The sequence below is a fragment of the Balaenoptera musculus genome, chromosome 5 (genome assembly GCF_009873245.2).
Source record: "Balaenoptera musculus isolate JJ_BM4_2016_0621 chromosome 5, mBalMus1.pri.v3, whole genome shotgun sequence".
Lineage (NCBI taxonomy): Eukaryota > Metazoa > Chordata > Mammalia > Artiodactyla > Balaenopteridae > Balaenoptera > Balaenoptera musculus.
The window spans coordinates 110847435-110869146 of record NC_045789.1 but is presented as its reverse complement, the minus strand read 5'-3'; the positions used below and the strand labels follow the sequence as shown (position 1 = coordinate 110869146).

Below are 21712 nucleotides of genomic sequence, written 5' to 3'. Positions count from 1 at the left end.
ATATTTTTAAATGTTTGTTAGTTATATTTCACTGGTCAATTTTCTTTTGGATTATTAGAGTTTCATTATTATTTCACATTTATCTGTCATACTCATGAAATATGAGTTTGTCTTTCTCTTTCCCTTTCCCTGTTAGCCTTTGACTTTTTGTTGATATATACATACATATATACGAGTATAAAATAATAGGGCTCAGTGAAAAGTGTATTCACCATGTAACCAGACTCAGATCAAGAGATAAGAAACTACTAAACATGGATGTGGGAAAGAAATGCATTAGCAGAAGGGAAATATAAATAACACTCAATAAGTAAAAGAAAAAAATCAGTAAATAATGTCAGAGAAGAGGTGCGCTTTTGTCAGAAACTTATCTAACGCTAAGACACATCATTAAAATGTCTAACACAGTGGCAAAATAGTGATAGTTTAGCAGGAACTTTGTACATGATGTGATTGTAAGATGTGAGAAATATATTTATATGTCTGTATGAGAGTGTATTATTTATATATTTATGTATTAGCAGTATATGCCACAAAAGAATTCTTTAGCTGCATCAAGTTTTTCAATGATATCGTTTCTGATACTCATTTACATCTCATCTAAGTGATTTTTTTGGTAGAAACTATAACATTTATAAGTATTATGGACAATTTAAAATAAATGTCTTTTTAAGTTAAAAAAAAAAAAAGGGCTTCCCTGGTGGCGCAGTGGTTGAGAATTTGCCTGCCAATGCAGGGGACACGGGTTCAAGCCCTGGTCTGGGAAGATCCCACATGCCGCGGAGCACCTAGGCCCGTGAGCCACAACTACTGAGCCTGCGCATCTGGAGCCTGTGCTCCTCAACAAGAGAGGCCGCGATAGTGAGAGGCCCGCGCACTGCGATGAAGAGTGGCCCCCACTTGCCACAACTAGAGAAAGCCCTCGCACAGAAACGAAGACCCAACACAGCCAAAAATAAATAAATTAATTTAAAAAAAAAAGAGAAACAAGCACTACCAGCACCCAAAACCCCCTCTTACCCTGTTAATTTTATTTACAGTTTTTGAAGAAGAGTCTCCCTTGCTTTGGTTTTCAAACTTAGTGCTCTGTTCCTTTGAAAATTCTTTCTTTTCTTTTGTGCATGTAAAATCTTTCTTGATCTAGAGATAAAATGAATATTCACTCATATTTTTGTTTAGTATTAGTAGCATTTTATTTTTTTCCATTACTCTGCTGGAGTTTGTGTAAAATGTCGATAAGAATTTCAATTAAATTGTTTTGCTGAATAGCCAATCTTACAAAATCTTTTGTTCCTGGGAGAACACAGCTAAGAGAATTTAACCAACTTCATCATCCTAAATACACCATAGCACAAGAATCATCATTTTAGTTTAAGGAGAAAAGAAGGACCTCCCTGAAATATTGATCATGGCTGCCCAGTACTGGGAAAAACAGCAGAAACATTTGTAATGGTGTAAAATAGTATGCATCCTTATGGTACAGTTTAAAAGTGAATCAGGGACTTCCCTGGTGGCGCAGTGGTTAAGAATCCGCCTGCCAATGCAGGGGTCACGTATTCGATCCCTGGTCCGGAAAGATCCCATACTGCCGTGGAGCAACTAAGCCCATGCGTCACAACTACTGAGCCTACGCTCTAGAGCCTGCGAGTCACAACTACTGAGCCCACATGCCACAACTGAAGCCCATGCGCCTAGAGCCCGTGCTCCACAACAGGAGAAGCCACCTCAATGAGAAGCCCATGCACTGCAATGAAGAGTAGACCCCGCTCGACGCAACTAGAAAAAGCCTGCGTGCAGCAACGAAGACCCAACGCAGCCAAAAAAAGAGTGAATTGAACTTTGTACATACATATTTAGACATAGCTACACAGATGTTCTGAGAAGGGGCAGAAAGGGCCTTGGCTAAACATTATCCCAACAATGTTAAGTAGAAGAGAAAATTGAAAAAAGGGCACTGCCCGGACCATGGTGCATCAAAAGGGCAGCCTCTGATGTTTTCTGGGATAGAGACCACAAGATTATCCACAAATAAGCTGGGAGAGAGTTAAAAGATTGGCTCAGTGAGGCAGTTTAGCCACAAAGCACAAGAAAAATACACAAACAAGAAGTCAAAATCTGTATTCTAATTCTTTTTCCGCTCCTTACAAGCCACATGACCTTTAACAATCCAACTTTTCAAACTTGAGTTTTCTCATCCCTAAAAGGGACATGAAAATATCTGTCCTGCCTGTTTCACAGGGTTAACAAAGAATTAAACTGAAGATTTCAAAATGCTACATAAAGGATAGGATCACAGCACCAGTGTGGGAGTCCTCTTTGCACCAGTTTCCCCACATGCAGGAGGGTTGTACTTAACAGTTGAGTGGGAGGATGTTGGGTCAGGTGATGGATTCATCTGCCTAACAGGCTGCGGAACAAGAATTTCAGGAAGTGAGAAGAGTCATTTGAGGACAAGTTTGAAAATTTTGAGAACTTTATTTCTGTGCTTTCCTTCCCAATGGGAAGGGATCATTCTGAAGCTGTAATGGAAAGAACATGGACTTTGGAGTCATGCCAAAATTCAAATCCTGGCTCTGCTCTTTTCTATCTATGTTACATTAAGCATGTTTATTAACCTCTGTCTAAACTTCATTTCCATCTTGTAAAATGGGGGAAAGAGCAATACATTTTTTTTTTTAAAGAAATTTATTTATTTATTTTTGGCTGAGTTGGGTCTTTGTTGCTGCGCGCAGGCTTTCTCTAGTTGCGTCGAGCGGGGGCTACTCTTCGTTGTGGTGCACGGGCTTCCCATTGCGGTGGCTTCTATTGTTGCAGAGCACGGGCTCTAGGCGTGCGGGCTTCAGTAGTTGAGGCTCGCGGACTCTAGAGCACAGGCTCAGTAGTTGTGGCACATGGGCTTAGTTGCTCCGCATCATGTGGGATCTTCCCGGACCAGGGATTGAACCCGTGTCCCCTGCATTGGCAGGCGGATTCTTAACCACTGTGCCACCAGGGAAGCCCAGAACAATACTTTTTTCATAGAGTTATAAGGACATAATGCCTAGCACAGCTTAGGCACTTAACAATCAGTTTCTGTAATTTCTGTTCATATTTTCCTCTACCTATTTATAAATAGAAGATTTGTTATTTTAATATCAATAAATTAAATTTGATAAATATGAACAAGAGATGCCTCTATGATGGTCACAAGGATATTAATATACCCCCTCATACTCTAGAGCAGGGTTTCTCAACAGTAGCAATGGTGACATTTTGAGAGGGATCATGTTTTGTGGGGGCTGTCCTGTGCACTGCAGGAGGTTTAGCAGTATCCCTAGTCTCTACGCAGTAGATTCCAGTGGCATCCCTCCAGTCATAACAACCAAAAATGTTTCCAGATATCGCCAAATGTCTCCTGGGGGAACAGTTGCCCCCAGTTGAGAACCACTGCTCTAGGAGACTTTTCTGGGTACGAAGGGGAAGATAGGAAATAGTTCCATCAAGGACAGGGCAATGGGAAGAAGACAATCAGAGATTTGGGGTCAGGTTTTCCACGGTAGAGTATAGAACTGGTTTTCACTTAATCTGAATATTTACCCAGTAGTAAGCTAGTACAAGGGATGAATTAGATGGATGTTCGGTTCAGCACAGAGCTTAAAAGTTTAGATAAGATGACTCTTTATAGGAGGCTCACTTAAATATTAGCTATCAGCAAAACTACCTGAAACATTAGAACATAGCCTATGCTCATGACAGGAGATTTTGGTAGTTTGGTTCGTCTGAGTCAAAACCAGGAAATAATTAGATACAGTTAGGTCCTCTAATAGTATGGAGGACATTTTCTAGAAGGAGACTAGAATAGATATTGTCTCTATCCTCATGTGTCTTAAATGAAGAGCTAGACCTTAAATAATGATCTTAATAAACATAAAATTTTAAATGGAAATAAGTGTTCAAAGAAAATTTCAGGGAGCTATGAGTGAGGAGCAAGGGTGCTTAACACTTGCTCAGAGACTAGTTTGGAAAATATGGCACATGGCTCTTCCTTAGGGGGCTTTTTGCTATCCCTTGTGACACACAGAAATATTTTCATTCAATTAAAAAATATTTATTTAAAGCCAAGTGATGAGTTAGATGTTGAAAATACACAAAGTAAAAAGACATTGTCAATTTCCATACTCTCTCCCTCAGTGATCTCTTCTAATCCCAAGGCATTGAATACCTCCTATAAATTGATGACCCCCCAAAGTATATTTCCACCTTGGATCTCTTAATTGCCTTCACAGCAGGTGAAACTGCATTTTTAATAGAGAACTTTCTTTTCTTCCCCAACCTACTTCTCCCTCAGTCTTCTCCATCTCAGTCAATGGTAATGCCATCCATCCTTTTGCTCAGGCCAAAACATTTGTAGTCATCCTTCACCCCCTTTTTTTTCTCACAACCCATATCCAATCCATCAACAGAGTCTGTCATCCTTGCATTCAAAATATTTACAGAATCCATCCACCTCTCATCACCCTCACTGCAAATACCCTGGCCCAAGTCACCATTATTGCTTTCTTGGATTATTACTATGGCCTCCTAACTGGTCTTCCACCTTCTGTTTGTGCCCCCTTCCGTCTATTCTCAACACAACATGCAGAGAGAACCCTTTAAAATATAATCAGGTCAAAATATAAGTCAAAGTTCTGACTATAGCCCTACGTGCTCCCGCGTGAGCTTACCTCCAGCTGTAACCTAAAGCGGGGTCCAGCTACTTGCCGCTCAAAAGCCAATAAAGAGGCAAGGCTGGTGGAAAGGAAAGTTTGCTTTATTTTGGATGCCGGCAACCGGGGGTGGGGAGGGGGGGGCGCAGAAGACTGTCCAAAGGCCGACGCCCCACTGACAATCAGGAGGCAAGAGCTTTTATAGACAGAGGGAGGGGGCTACATGCAGAAGCTGCACACACTCAGCTCTGACAGTCATCTTGAAATGGGTCATGGGTGGTCTGATCAGCGTCATCTTGATTGTTTTAAGTACAGTTAATCTTCAGTTCCAGGGTCAGTTTGTTCCCATTTCCTTGAGGCCAGTTCTTGGAATCTTGGCAGCTTATGTCATGGCTACAGGCTGGTCATCATGTAGTTAACTTGTTCCACCTGGTGGAGGTTTCAGTCTCTACAAGACAGCTCCCAGGATATGGCTCAGAATATTATCTATAGCCCTTGAGACGGAACTAAAGGTCCTTCACTTTGCTTAATGACTCAACTATTATTAATCTTGTTGGACTGTTTTCCTTTGTTTCTGCATTTTTTCACTTCTCTGATTAAACTTATTCTTTGGCTAAAAGTTTTTCCACAGACAAAAAGCAGGCAGAGGACATGGGGGGAAGGACCACATAGTTCTGCTCCGTTTCACAGTCACCTCTTTGATTTCATCTATTTCTTCTCTGCCCTTTGTTTTTCTCTTTGCTCATACTCTCAAATCATACTGGCCTCCTTCCTGTCATTCAAACATCAAGCACCTTCTTGCTTCAGGGTCTGCACACTTGCTATTCCTTCTTACAAGAATAATCTCTGCTGTATTTCAAATACCTCAGTCACTCACCTCTTTCAGGTCTACTCAAATGTCACCTACTCGGGAAACTTTGCTCCTGGGGCACCCTATCTAAAATTTCAACTCCCCTTCTGCTAACAATTTTAATTCCCATTCCTTGATTTATTTTTCTCAAATATACTGTATATTTTATTTTTTTTAATCTTGGTTATTATCTGTCTCCCCTGGGTTGCAGATGACCTTCATGGACCCTAGGCATTTTTGCTTTCATGAGCCTCTTCTTGTACCAAAAAATATCAAAAATGGACTGTATTGGTATAAAGACAAATATAATACAGGCTCAATTCATTATTTTATATTCTTTTTCTTCTGATTTTAAAAGAAGTTAAAACAAACAGCTTTGTGGGTCCTAGGCACTGTGTTTACCCTGCCTAATGGTTAAGTCAGCCCTGGTCTCCCCAAATAGAATGTAAACACCATAAGAACAGAGATGTTTTTCAGTATTGTTCAATGCTGTGCCCCCAACCCCCCAAATAGCACCTGGAACATAGTAGACACTCAATAAATACTTGTTGAATGATATAATGAATGAATGCATGACCTTTGGATGCTTAGGCTTGTGGGGAATATGTGCTGCACATTGTTACCTTTCAGTAACATCAAACTGTAGTTCATTAATCTTAAAGCATAAAGGCCTTAACACCACCAGTAAATGGCTTTTCAAGAAAACTGCCATATTTTACTGAGTTTTGACCAAGCACAGAGCCAGTCTGTAGAGTACAAGCTTTCAGGGCAAGTGCACCATGCCCTTTACTCTGTATATTCGATACAACCCTGAGGCTTCAGTCTTGTAAATAACATAAATTGCTTTAAACCAGGTGATGTGAGAGTCAGTGGCATTCCCTAGACTTTGCTAATGGATATCAAGAGGTCTGCTTCTTCAAGGCACCCCTCTCTGTTGTAGACTTATTACTCTGAACCCTTGAAACCACAAGTAGAGCTTTGGTAGCTGAGCAAGTGTTGACAAGTGTCGGTACGTCTAAACTGGCCCGCGGACATCTTATAGAGACTATTTCCTGAGTTCTGCTGACCCTATTGCCAAGTGTGCTTTGCTTCAGACAGTTTCATTTTAGAAGATGTCGTCTTAAATGTCTGTGACGTGAAGTGATGCTGCCTCATCAGTGCGGGCCTCTAAAAACATCAATTGTGTTCAATTGTGAAATGTCTTTAAAGGTTTCATTTCAAACTATACATTTAAAGCAATTCTGCAATGTGTCCCCAAGGAGATCTAAACCAGAGAGTTGAGGCTGATGGAGTGACAGCCAGCAATGTCCTCTCTAGGTGATACATAATATATAATAAATTAAAATCCTTTCACCTCCAAAATGACAAGTTTACCTGGTATGTCTATCTTGGGTGATGTTTATATGTTCTGTAAAATATGAGATACTCAGCAGGTTTCTTTCAAACTCTCACTTGTTTTGTAGCAAGAGTCCCAATCTAACTTATTCTATGTTTACCCCAGAATTCAGATGAAGTGAGCCATCATGAGAAAAAAGTACCAAGGCTCACAAGTTTCAAGAACTATGAGGAAGTTTCTAAAGGAAGAAAGGAATCGAAATTGGGCACATTTGTCCTATGTTTATTTTCTTCTCCCGCACCATAGACAAAAATATAGGTTCACCTATTTTGTTCACTGATGTGTCCCTAAAATCTAGAACAATATGTATACATTGTAGGTGCTCAATAAATATTTGTTGAATAACTGAATGAATTGCATTTCTATCCAGTCCCCACAGATTCCTTTGAATTGTAGCATGAGGGAGCTACAGAAAAGAAAACATTAGAACTGTTAAGCAAACTTTCTGAAAGCACAACACAGCTGCTGCATTGGTGACAGAAGTTTGAACAATGGCCAGGGACAGGGATGTTGGCTTCAAAAGATAGCACCCTTATACCAACAACAATGTTCTTGGCTTCAAGTGTGGCAGATATAAGCAAAAGTAATAGTTGACAGTGGAGATCATGTCCTCAGTGGCCATTAGCAGGAGATCTGCTGCTTTTAATAGTAATGAGCGCCATCACCCTTGAAAAGCAGAGCTGAGAAGAGGAAAAAATGAATCCCACAGAGTACCCAAGAAAACTAGTTCATGACTCATGGACCCCAAGCACCAAACTTCTTTATGCTCTAAGGTAGTTACTCTTAAGCACCAGGGGCAGTCTTGAATTGGTTGTTGAACTTGAAAGTTGATTTGCCCTTCCTGTAGCCATCCGGCTTTCTTTTTAAAACAGGATTCTAATCTTGGTGATAGAAGATGTTTTGTAATGAGTACTGATAACATGAAACAACACACTATTCTTTTATCGAGACAAAATTACTCTGGGCTAACCCTGCCCTGTGACACTACTTCACGTAGTGTCAGAGACTCAAAAGGAACCAAACTGAACCACAATATGTTTTGACTTATAAGCACCCGTGATGTCTCATACCCCTTCTCAGGTAACGTGTATTTTCACAAGGACTATCTGGAAACAACATCTATTTCTTTATTGTTTAATCCCAAAGACAAATTTGAGAAAGAAATGAGTAGCCAGTCCGGAATGGACGACAGCTCAGTGATAAGCAGTTTGGGGAGGGACTCTCAAATGAGGATTCTTCAGTGTTGCTGGCAGCACACCATGCGACCCATCTATAGGCGCAGTCCTAGGATTATAATCACTTGTGTCTTTTCTCTCTTCTCCCTCATACAACCAAATTTAGCCATGAATAAATCCAGTTAGGACTTGAGAGCAACACAGTGACCTTCTTTTTTACTGAGAGAGTCTGTTGGATCCTTAAGAACTAGTCCTGCACTAGAGCCAAATACACAGGTCTTGGGATGAGAAGAAGAGCAGCTAGTGGAGCTGGAGAAGGAGCCCTAGGGAGGCTGCCACCTGGAGTGCTGTCCCTTTCATGAGCCCTTAACTTGCCCTTGGAGATAGGAGGACAATCTGGAGGATTAAAAAACAACATGAAGAAAATAATAACAGCCACAAACAAGACACAGGAAAACTGTGACATAGAAGCCAAGGGATGCATGTGTTCTGAGAAAGAAACTATCAACAATGTAGAATGTGCTGAGAGGACAAATAAGATGAGGCCTTGTATTGCCCAGTAAATTTAGAGATATGGAGGTCCTGAGAAATGGGGAGAGGACAAACCAGGTGCGACAGAAATGGGTTGGTTGTCTTCCAATGTCCATTCTCCCCTTTCTCTTTGGTAACTGAATTTTTAGCTGGACACATGACACGCAGAATAAAAACTCCATTTGCCAGCCCCACTCTGTCCCTGCAGCTAGGTGTGGCCATGTGATATAAAGCACTAAGATGTAAGTAGAAGTGTCTTGGGCCAGCTGCCAAGCACATTCCTTAAGAGCCAGCTAACACATGTCTTTTGCCACTTCTTCCCCCTTTCTGCATCCTGTTGCCTGAACATGAATATAATGCAAAATCAAGTTAGCTCATGAAGGCCATGCCCAAGGTATAGCAGACCAGAAAGATAGAAGCAGCCTTAAATTCTAGGGACTTTCATGGAGCTGAGCTTCTTTGCCAGCCTTGGATTGCCTACCCCCAGACCTTTGTGATAGAGAACAATACAATTCCATTTTATTTAAGCTACTGTTATAGCCGTATCTAATCATTTCTGAAGCCATGGTCAAAAAGGTGTCTCATACACGTCATGGCCAAAGCATAACTCTTGGCCTTCCTCCCCCGAAGTCTGCTTCTCACATATTCTGCCCCATCTCAATTAATGATATCCTATAAACCCAGCTGCTTAGGCCAAAAATTAAGCATCATCTTGATTTCTCTCACAGCTTAATTTAATCCACAGAAGTCCTATCAGCAGAACCGTCAGTAAACACCATGTTTGCAACTATTTCTCCCACCCCACCCCTACCTCTTCAGTACAGGCCATTAGAATTTCCCTCCCAGATCACTGCCACAGCTTTCTTTCTAGTCTTTATGCTTCTACCTTTCCCTCTATTATCCATTTTCTATGAAAGATTTGAAATGATCTATTTAAAAATGTAAATCAGGTCATAACTGAATTCTCATCAAACCCATCCAATTAGTTTTCCTTCATACTTTGAACAAAATTTCAAGTCCTTGCCATGATCCACATGGACTTCCACAATATGCCCCTGACTACCTCCCGATTTCATCTCTTACCAATCTCCTCCTAGCTCATGCCGTTCAAGTTATGTTGGCCCTCCTGCTGTTCCTTGAACATCCTACTTCATGAAGATATACACACACTTCTAAGCCTTGGGTTTTTGAAGAGCAGTTATTACATGCTAATTGCTGTCCTTGTTTTGTCTTATCTGTCAGCAAAAGTCTCACCACTTATCCCCAGAAGCCTCTCCTGTCTCAACTGTCTTTGCCAACAAGCTCTTAAGACTGAGTGAACAGTTCAGTATTTACTGAACACTTACTTTGTGTCAGAGGAGCTTACAGATATTACCTTTTATTAAATAGAGAATATCATTATTCCTATCTTCTAGATGAGAAAACTAAGAATTAAATAGGTTAGGTGCTGTGCAAAACATGAAGAGTTAGGGATGTCAACCCAGGTGTGTGTCCCCCTTGAACATCAGTGTTATATGTAAGTCTCATGTTCATGTACCAGTGACGAGGAAAATCAAGCCGAGAGAAACTCTGCATCTAGGAGTTCAAATCCAGAGAGGAGGAATCAAAGGCCTCATTACTCGTGGGAATGAATCTTCTGTTTCCTGGAAACCATAACAAAAGTGGCAAGACTGAATAGAAGGCTTTGGAAAAAACAAAGGGAAACTATTTTCCTATCTTAGTTTGAACTGTCAGCATCCTAAACTTACTTAATCTATCTCACTTACCAAGCTCTAAGATGACTGCCCCACTCCAGTTGGGCAATAAGATCAGATAAAGTGCCTTTTAAATATATTAAAAGAGCCTGGACACCAAACTAGTTGACTAAGATATAAATCTAAACCAAACATTGATACAGGACAATTATGTTCTGCAAAAGTAGTTATTTCAACATTATGCTATCTAGTTATAAAAAGGAGTGGTGGAAATTGATCTATTAAAGATATATCTACAATCTATATCTATATCTTTCTCCTATTGTTTCTGTTTCTCTGGAGAAGCCTGACTAATACTGTGACACTATCATAGGCATTGGGACCTCCTCGGGTCCGAATTGCTCCAGATTGTCTTCAGTCAAAACCAGCTTCATTTAATTTGCCATGTTAGGCTCTGTAAAGAAAAACAACTGTTTTTAAAACAGTGATTTGCTTTTGATTTGTAAAAATCACATGTAACAGTTGCACCTGGAAAAATAGCTTATAAATAGTAGGCATGCAGTAAATATTTGTTAAACATTTATTAGACTACATAACTTATGGCATCTATGGTTACCTAATGGCATCATATCCTAATTGCTAAGAAGAGAATGACTTCTGGAGAGCTTAAGCTAGAAATCTAAAGTTAAAGTCAGAGCCAAAACACCGTGTGTTATAGAGAAGTGGTGGCATTATGGAAATTGGAGATCCAGAGTATAGCCACAGTTTTTCTCTTCTTGAAAAATAATTTTCGTCTGAAAAATCAAGTGTTTCAAAATACATTGCAAGGCCAAGAGATTTATTTATAACAACATTTTTTCTTCATAACTACAATACCTAATTATAGTTAACTTATAGCCATGATAGATTTGTTCCTATAAACTAATAAATACTAGTGCTAGGATTTAGAACTGCTGAACCAGTGCAGGCTGATTGATTTAAGGCATATGCATCCTCATGTGAATCATACAGGCCATTATCTCTAGCAGGGGTAGAGCTGAATGGTCAGGAATTGATTACAGTATTCCAAATAATGTCAGCTTTCTTTAATTATAGGATAGAAGTTATTGAAGCAAAGAGTGGTGCTTTGGTGGAACCAAAGGCCAAAGGACAAGGTCTCTAATAATAAAATGAAAGTTATCTCAAAAAAGAAGAAAACATTAGAGATAGCTTAAGGAAGAGAAAATTTCATGATATTTATTTCTAGGCCAAGTCCAAATAAACACTTACCTGTGCTACCATTACAAAGCTACATGGTTTCCTGGTTAGAAGCTATACATGATACTCAGGGGAAAACAGCTCTGTCATTTAATTAGGCATTTAGTCAGGTAATTGCAAGAAGTTGGGGGTTCTCTCCATTTCCAAATAATAAAAATATTAAAAGGCAATTGACACCTAATTTTAATATTTTTAAAATGCTTTCTTATTGAGTTCCCCTCAACCCTACAGAAATTTTAAAACTGGGGAAAATATAAGAAATGACTGCTTTTAGACTTTGGCAGCCAAAACTGTGCTTCCTAAAAGAGGGGATGCCAAAACGATGAGCCTTACAATAAATCCCCAGCTTTCTGCCTAGAGAGACTTTCCAAGCTGGGGTACAAGGAGGTACAAGAGCCGAGCTGACCATCCATGGGGTTCAAAGGCAAGACAAGTGCCTACCATTAAGGAGCAGTAGCTTCTACATCTGACTCCTCTTCTGCATTTCAAATCCCATTGCCTTGAGGCCCTTACATTTTCTGAATTACTGAAGTTTCTTCCCTAATTATCTTCTTCCTTTCATTTTCACCCCTAAAAATCTATCCTTGAAATTTATGTCAGACTGATTTTTCTAAAAAATAAATTTAGTTGCAATTCTTCCAGTTAAAATTATTCAGTGAGTCCCTCTGCCTTTGGGATTAATTGAAAATATTAGCACAGAACATAATTTTAGTGATCTAGGTTCTATTAATTATCACCCCCACCTATCTACTCTGCCTTACTTTTCTACCTCCACAGTATCTGACACTCCATTCTTACTGGTAGTTGCCTAAATAGGGCATTCTTCCACAAGCCCACGGCCAGCTTATGGCACACAAGGACCATGAAACATCCCACAGGACCCCATACTTACAAGGGTTCTGCACTTGCTTTAAGGTTCTGCTGTCAGCATCTTGAAATTCTTAATAATTTCTTTGTAAGATGATTTTACTGGGCCCCACAATTTATGTAGCCAGTCTTTTCTAGTTTTATATATGGTGTTCTCTTTGATTGGAATTAACACACACACACACACACACACACACACACACACACACACGCCACTAGCACTGTGGAGAATGGGGTGATAAAGTTTGAGTGAAATGTATAAAGCACTGGGGCACTTGGATTTGAGTTTTGGCCCTATCAGATTTTAGGTCTTAACCTCTCTTAATTTGTTTCATTACCTGTAGGGGATTAAAATATCTTTTCTGCTTACCTTACAGAGCTGATAAAAGGATTGTCTTAGATAGTGTACACTGTTTTTAAACAGTAAAATACAGAGAGGGATTTTAAGCGTATCACCACATCTTAATTGGCTCACTTGTTTTAGTTAATATCAAGTAATCCCCATTTCTAGGAGGAAAAATTATGATGTCAAAACAAATTATTTCTTATACTCCAACAAAAACTGAAATTTAGATGTTTGAGATTATGTAAGATCCTTTTATAAAGTAAGTTTTCAGATGGCCTCCAAAGGCCTCTGCCTTTAACTATAACTTGGAGAATACCACAAATGAATCAAAACAATCACAGATTCTTACAGTATAAAGGGGAAAAGTTGAATATGCAACCTGGTGAGTACACCCTGTCATTTTACCTTCCAGAAATTTCCTCTCAGCAAAGTAACTCACAGCAGCTTACCCTTCAAAAAGTTCCCCAGCAAGAGAGTAGAATGCTCTGGGGAAAATGTTTTTTGACATAATATTCAAATATGCCTTACAAAGATATATACCTAGGGGTTGAAATTCAAAATTAAGTAGACAGAGATCTCCTTAAAGCAAGGGTTATTGAATAGTATGAGACTCTTGAAGTGACATGAGTTTTTATAAATAAGATTTTGGTAAAAGAAGACAGGGAGAGAGAAGCTGTTTTTGGAATGCTGACTGTATGTCGGGATAGGTGCTTTCAAATACATTTTCATTAATCTTATCCTATCTTAGAATTTAATTTGAAAAATCTTAATGGAAATAAATTTGGAAAAATTAGGATATGAAAAGTAGAATTATTCTATTTTACTAGAGAAAGATGAATATAGATGTAAAAATCTTCAACAAAATACTAGCAGAGTGAATTCAGTAGCATATTAAGAGGATTATACATCCTAAGTGGGGTTTATCCCAAGAAACCAATATAATATGCCACAGTAATAGAATGGAGAATGGACTTCCCTGGTGGTCCAGTGGTTAAGACTCCGTGCTTCCACTGTGGGGGACACAGGTTCGATCCCTGGTCAGGGAACTAATATCCTGCATGCATGCAGTGTGGCCAAAAAAAAAAAAAAGAATGGAGGAAAAAAAACACATGATCATTTCAATTCATGCAGAAAAGAATTTTGACAAAATCTAATACCATATAATGATAAAAACAAACAAACTAGGAATAGACGGGAACTTCCTCAATGTGATGAAAGACATTTGTGAAAGATTATAAATAATATTCTCAATGATGAAAGACAAAGTTTTCTCCCTAAAATCAAGAAAAAAACAAGAATGCTGCTTTTGCTACTTCTAGTCAATGTTATACTGAAAGTTCTAGGCAGATCACTTGGGGGAATAAAAGAAGAGAAAGAAAACCGGAGCAAAATGTATCTAAATCAGAAAGGAAGGAGTAAAAGTATCTCTGTTGTCAGATGACATGACCCTTATATATAGCAAGTCCTAAAGATTCCACACAAAAAAGTTATTAGATCTAATCAAATTCAGCAAAGTGACAGAATATAAGATTGACATTAAATATCCAGTTATATTCTATACACTAGCCATGAACAACCTGAAAATGAAATTAAGAAAGCAGTTCCATTTATAACAGCATCAAAAATAATGAAATACTTAAAAAGAAATTTACCAAGGAGTTGAAAGACTTGTACACTGAAAACTACAAAACATTGCTGAAGGAAATTAACGAAAAACTTAAATAAATGGGAGGACAGACCATATTCATGGATTAGAGGACTTAATATTGTTAAGATAGCAGTACTATCCAAAGTGACTGACAGATTGAATGTAATCCCTATCAAATTCCCAACAGTCTTTTTTGCAGATATGGAAGAGTTCATCCTAATATTTATATGGAATTGCAAAAGACTCCAAATAGCAAAAACAATCTTGAAAAAGTGAAGCAGGAGTATGTTGATAATTGGAGAGGCTATGCATATGTGGGGGCCAGGGGTATATGGAATATCTCTGTACCTTACTCTCAGTTTTTCTGTGAACCTAAAACTGCTCTGTAAAAAAGTCTTGATAAAAAGAAAAGCAAAGTTTAAGGACTCAAACTTTCTGATTGTCAAAACTTACTAAAATGTACAGTAATCAAAACAGTGTATACTGGCATATGAATAACATAGATCAATGGAACAGAGTTGAGAATTCAGAAATAAATCAATACATCTATGGTCAATTGAGTTTTGACGGAGGTGACGAGACCATTCATTGGAGAATGAATAGTCTCTTCAACTGGATACCTACATAAAAAAAGAATAAAGTTGAACCCCGCTCTCACACCATACACAAAAATTAAGTCAAAATGAATCAAAAACTTAAATGTAAAAGCAAGAATTATAAAAAAAAAAACACTTAGGAGAAAATATAGCACAGGGAACTCTACTCAATTCTCTGTAATAACCTGTATGGGAAAAGAATCTGAAAAAGAAGAGAATATGTATATGTATAACTAAATCATTTTGCTGTTCACCTGAAACTAACACAACATTGTTAATCAACTATACTCTAAAATAAAATAAAAATTTAGAAACACTTAGGAGAAAATATAGGGCAAATCTTCATGGCCTTGAATTTAGCAATAAATTCTTAATATGTCAACAAAAGCATAAGCAACATCAACAAAAAAAAATACATAAATTGGACTTCATCAAAATTTAAAACTTTAATGTATTAGAAGATACTATCAAATAAGTGAATAGACAACATGCAGAATGGGAGAAAACATTTGCAAATTGCATATCTGTTAAGGGTCTAATATTCAGAATAAAAAGACAAATAACCCAATTGAAAAAATGGACAAAGGACTTAAATAGAGATTTCTCCAAAGAAAGGCCAACAAGCACATGAAAAGATACTCAGCGTTATTAGTCATTAGGAAATGCAAATAAAAGCTACTCATACTCATATTCATCTGGATGTCTATAGTTTTTTAAAATGGAAAATAAGTGTTGGCGAAGATGTATTGAAATTAGAACCCTCACATAGTGCTGGTGGGAATGTAAAACAGTACAGCCACTATGGAAAATGGTTTGTAGTTCTTCAAATAGTTAAACATAGGATTACTATATGACCCACTAATTCCACTCCTCAGTGTAAGCCCAAAGAATTGAATGCAAGTATTCAAACCAGAACTTGTATGTGAATGTTCGTAGCAGCACTATTCATATTTGGCAAAAGGTGGAAACAACCCAAATGTCCATCAACTGATGAATAGATGAACAAAGTGTGGTATATTCATACAGTGGAATATTATTCAACCATAAAAGGAAATGAAGAGCTGATCTTGCTACAACGTGCATGAACCTTGAAAACATTATGCTTAATTAAAGAAGCGGTCATATAGGGCTTCTCTGGTGGCACAGTGGTTAAGAATCCACCTGCCAGTGCAGGGGACACGGGTTCGAGCCTTGGTCCAGGAAGATCCCACATGCCACGGAGCAACTAAGCCCGTGCACCACAACTACTGAGCCTGCACTCTAGAGCCCGCGAGCCACAACTACTGAGCACGTGTGCCATAACTACTGAAGCCCGCATGCCTAGAGCCCGTACTCCTCAACAAGAGAAGCCCGCGCACCGCAACAAAGAGTAGCCCCCACTCGAAAGCCCGCGTGCAGCAGTGAAGACCAAACACAGCGAAAAATAAATAAATAAATTTATATATTAAAAAAAAAAAGGTCATAAACTGTATCATTCCATTTATATGAAATTCCCAGAACAGATAAATCCACAGAGACAGAAAACAGATTGTTTCCAGAGACTGGTGTAGGGGGGTTTGGGGAGTGACTGTTTAATGGATACAGGGGTTTTCTTTTTGGGTGATGAAAATGTTTCGGAACTGGATAGAGGTGATGGTTGCACAATATTGTGAAGTAGTAAATGCCACTGAATTGAACACTTTCTTTTGGTAAATTTTTTGTTTTGTTAGTTTTACCTCAATTTTTAAAAATTGAGGGAAGAAGATTCCATAACACAAGGAGAGCAGTTTAAACTTTTTTGAGGAAGGAAGTGATAGGACCTGACTTCTAGGAAAATAATTTTGCTGGAGTGTGAAAAGTTTGTTGGAGAGGAGATACATTTCAACCACAGGCAGTGAGCAGTCTTTTATAATATTGTTTATAATCATGAAAGTGGTTCTGCGTTTGTGGAGCTGGGAGAATGGAATTAAGAGTAAGAGTGAAACTTCCCAATATATTCCTTTTCATATAATTTTGATTTTTGAAAATTGTTCATTTAAACAAATACCTGAATTTATACTTGTGCTTGTCCCAGACATTGTATGGGATAGCCTAAGATTCTAGTTGAAGAATCAGAGTAGTTCACAAAATGTTCAATGATAACAGAGGGGCAAAGATAATAATCAGAAAGCAGTTAAGAGTCAAAAGAGAGTGGATGAATGTCTTGTCTATTCCAAAATTAAAATAAAATTACGTTGGATAAGCTGAACTTTATGAAAATATTCACTATATTGCCCTTTATCCACTGTGCCTCAGGTCTCTGAAAATTTTACCATAGACTAGTGTTAATCTCCAAATTTTTTACCTTCTCACCTCTTTACTTCAACCTTTTATCTGTTAACCTAGGTTGATTCTAATCTCTTGCTATCACAAACAATGCTGTAGTGAATAAACACAGGCTTGTATTATTTCAAAAATGCACAGCTAGAATAAACTTCCCGAGGTGAGCTTGCTGTAATCTTGATAGAGATTCCCCAACTGCACTTCATCTAACAATTGAACCTTTTTTCCTGGCTGCAGCAAGGTAAAAAATATCTGTTTATGCTATCAAAATTTGTGATGTTTTCCAATGACAAGTAAGAAGTGCCATAAAGTATAGTTTTGATTGTGTTTTTCTTGTTATGTTTAAATTAAGCCTTTTATTCATATTTTAAAGGCCATTTGTTATGGTTGATTTCCATATTATGTCAGTCATGTCCTTTGGCTGCCTTTCTAATTGAGCTGATTGTTGTTCTCTTCTCAGTATCTAAGGGATCTTTACATATTAAGGACATTAACCCTTTGTCTCTGATATAAGTTGCAAATATTTTTTCCAAGTTTACCATTTGTTTTTTGACTTTGCTGTGTGTGTTTCCTGCCATGCCCCCCCAAAAAATGATTTTTATTTAGTAGAGTTTATTTGTTTTTTAATTTCATGGATCCTGGTTTGAAGTCACAGTTAGAAAGGCTTTTTACACAGGATATAAATTTGCTCGTTTTCTTTGAGTACTTAGGTGGCTTTATAAGTGTATTTTATGAATATTTTATATATTGTACCTGTGGATCCATTTGGAATTTATCCTTGCTGTAAGATACAGATCAAAGTTTGTCTTAGTCTAGATAAGTCCCCAGTTGTGCCCAACGTTATTTCCTAAAAGTCAGACTTTATCCCGACTATTAAATAGGCTGAATAAATCCCCACATTTATGTGCATCTGTTCCTGAGCTTTCTCTTTTATTATACTGGTCTGTCTACAGGCAGCTCCAGTACAGCCCAGTTTTAAATATTGAGGTGTTATACTATGTATTCATACCTGATAAGGTTAACCTCATGTTAATATTCTTCCTTTCCAGAGTTTTCCTGGCTGTTATAGTTGTTTTTAATTTTTTCCTTGTGAACTTTAGAATCAACTTGTTTAGTTCCACAAAACAATATATTAATATTTTAATTGAATTACATTAGATTTGTAAATTAACTTAGAGAGAATGATGTCTTTATGATGTTGAATCATACTAACCACACACATTTTGCAGCTTCTCTAAGGTTCAAATCTTCTTTTATTTTTTTCAGAAACATATTAAAGTTTCCCTCTTGTATGTCTTTCCCATCTCAAATTAAGTTTTTTCCTATATATTTTGTCTCTTTTGTAGCTACTGTAAATGAAGTCTTCTCCATCCTCAGAGTCTAATTGGTTGCTAACGAACACATGAAAACCATTAATTACCAACTTATTCTGTTGTGCATAGTGATTTTTCAATTTTTGTCCCAATTTATATGGCAATTTTTCTTATTTAATAAAGCCTGGACTTATTTAGAGTAGCAATTAAATTCCCCACAATTTGTCTTCCAGAAGACATTCTGACATGATATATATTTTTTCCTCCGTCTTCCAATCCAGCCACACTGGTTCACTCACTTTTTCTAACCATGCCACACACTTTTATGTTAATGTGGTTTCAGTCTTCTTTCCTTGTTCCCATTCCAGCCACCTAATAGTCAAATTTAATTTTTAATATTGCCTCCATAAAGCTCAGTCATTTATTTATCTAGAAATCACAGGTCCTTTCTCTGGTTTGCTATAGCATGTTGCATAGTTCTAGTGCATACGTATGTGCCTTTGTATTTTGGATGAATGCCTAGAAAACAACAAATATTGTTTGAAGTACATAGAATAGAGAAATAGGTAGGTAGACAGATAAGAGAGAGAGGCAAATACATATGAGATGTTTCTGGACTTTAATGTTTCATAGGCTACTAACAGTTCAAAGAAATATTGAGAACAGCTATGGAGTTGTTAGATTTTATTCTACCAAAGTAGTATATTTAAATACTCTGTAATGGTCTATATGGGAAAAGAATGTAAAAAAGAGTGGACATATGTATATATATAACAGATTCACTTTGCTGTACACCTGAAACTAACACAACATTGTAAATCAACTATACTCCAATAAAAATTTTAAAAATAAAAATAATTCCAGGGCTTCCCTGGTGGCGCAGTGGTTGAGAATCTGCCTGCCAATGCAGGGCACACGGGTTTGAGCCCTGGTCTGGGAAGATCCCACATGCCGCAGAGCAACTAGGCCCGTGAGGCACAATTACTGAGCCTGCGCATCTGGAGCCTGTGCTCTGCAACAAGAGAGGCCGCGATAGTGAGAGGCCCGCACTGCGATGAAGAGTGATGCCCGGTCGCCGCAACTAGGGAAAGCCCTAGCACAGAAACGAAGACCCAACACAGCCAAAAATAAATAAATAAATAAACTTTTTTTAAAAAAAATAAAAAATAAAAAAATAAAAATAATTCCAAACAAAATGAAAAACAAGAAAACACCATAGGGAATTCCCTGGTGGTCCAGTGGTTAGGACTCTGCACTTTCACTGCTGTGGACCCAGGTTCAATCCCTGGTCAGGGAACTAAGATCCCACAAGCTGCGCCATGTGGCCAAAATAAATAAAATTAAAAAAAAAATAAAAACACCATAAAACTCCAGTCTTGAAAGGACCTATTACTCCCAATTAGTAAAAAGGACATGAATCTTAGACTAAAGCATAGACCTGTAAATTGGATGAACTGGGTAGGAGAATGGCTGCAGCAGAGTTTTGAATCTTCTCACTTTTCCTCCTGGAGCAATAAGAAGACAACAACATCAGCTGCAACAAAAAGTACCCACTACATTCTCAGCAAAATGAATGACACGGAAATTCCAAATTACATCAAGGTGTGGTCAAGACATCAGAGACGTGAAGGACCTACCTACGAAGCAACATTGATGCAGTCGTACTGTGGAAAAGAATGGGATGGAGAGGGTCCTGGCAGTGGCTCATCTCAGACACCGACAGCAACATTTACTCTTGGAAAGCGAGGTCTTGCCCTGACGGGGAATGCCATGAGCAGGCCTGAGGTGGAACAGAGGGCACTAGCTGGAGAAGACAGAGGGAAGAAACACAGAAAGGGCCCAGCAAGGACTGAGGTGACTAAACTCAGAGAACACCACTTTTTAAGAGAAAGAGTTATGTGGAAGGCAGATGCCAAGTTCTCATTAATAATAGCCAGGGAAGCTCAATGCTGGCAGTAGTCCTACACTTATCGGAGCCAAAGGAGGTGGAGCTACACAGTGGAACCATGTTTTTGCAGAAATAGTCCAACACTGAAGCATCAGAAGAGGGAGAATTTGAGCAGAGGAATCTGGCAAATTACCCTGGGTCCTCCCCTCACTCTATAGGAATCTTGCTAATGGCTAGTCTGGAAGCACCAGCATATTCAAACATTCGAACAGCATATGTAAGCACAGTCTCCAGACAGGAGAAAAACCCACTAAGAAAGAATATGAAGGAAACTTACCCCCAAAAATGTTGTCACAAAGCAAATGAAAGTTATAACTCAAAATTCCTACATGAATGGGGGGAAAAACACCTTGACTTTGACTATTAAATTGACTGAGAACAGAACAAGAAAAAAAGAAGACTAAAATTTTATTGACGTAAAAGTGCCTGGCGTAGTCAAAAAAAGTGAATGAACTGGTGAGGCTGGACTGTAAAATAGAGGAAAATAATCATATGTGGTGCCAGAAAGTCTTCTGGAAGATAAATTGTGGAGAGCTTAGTTGCTACTCTAAAAGAGTCTGGGCTTTACTCAATAAGCGACGAAGGACCATTTAAAGTTTTGAGGTGAGCTGATTCTAGTCAGCTCAGTGTCTTTGGAGGATATCTTTAGTTCTTTGAGTGAAAGACAAATTGTAGAAGCAAGAGAGTGGACATGAGAAGATCAGTTAGGAAACCATCGTAAAATTTCTATTGATTTATCCATTCTTCACCTATTGTCGGGTATTTGTGATGTGCCAGGCACTGTCTCAGGGTTGTGAAGTCACACAGAGTCCCTGCCCTCAGGTAGCTTACCTTCTAACAAAGTGAGACCATTAGCACAACAAATACATACATACCATGTCAGGTGATTATATATACTATGAGGAAAAATGCAGCCAGGTCAGGCCGCCAGAGAAGACCTCTCAGATGAGGTGCCATTTGAGCTGAGACTTGAGTGAAGTGAACAAGTGAGCCATGAGTCTAACTCAGTGAGAAGTGCTAGGACTTTGGCAGAAGTTGGAAGCTAGTGCAAAACCAAACCAGCCAGGGACTCTCTGTTACTTGAGATAGCATTTAAACATATGCC

At 38.4% G+C, this 21712-nt stretch overlaps 1 non-coding gene across 1 annotated transcript; it reads left to right on the top strand.

Moving 5' to 3' along the window:
- Nucleotides 1-19883: 19883 nt before the first annotated feature.
- TRNAE-UUC lies at nt 19884-19956 on the top strand. Its single transcript has one exon. It is a non-coding gene; the product is annotated as a tRNA-Glu (tRNA).
- The last annotated feature ends 1756 nt before the right edge of the window (nt 19957-21712 follow it).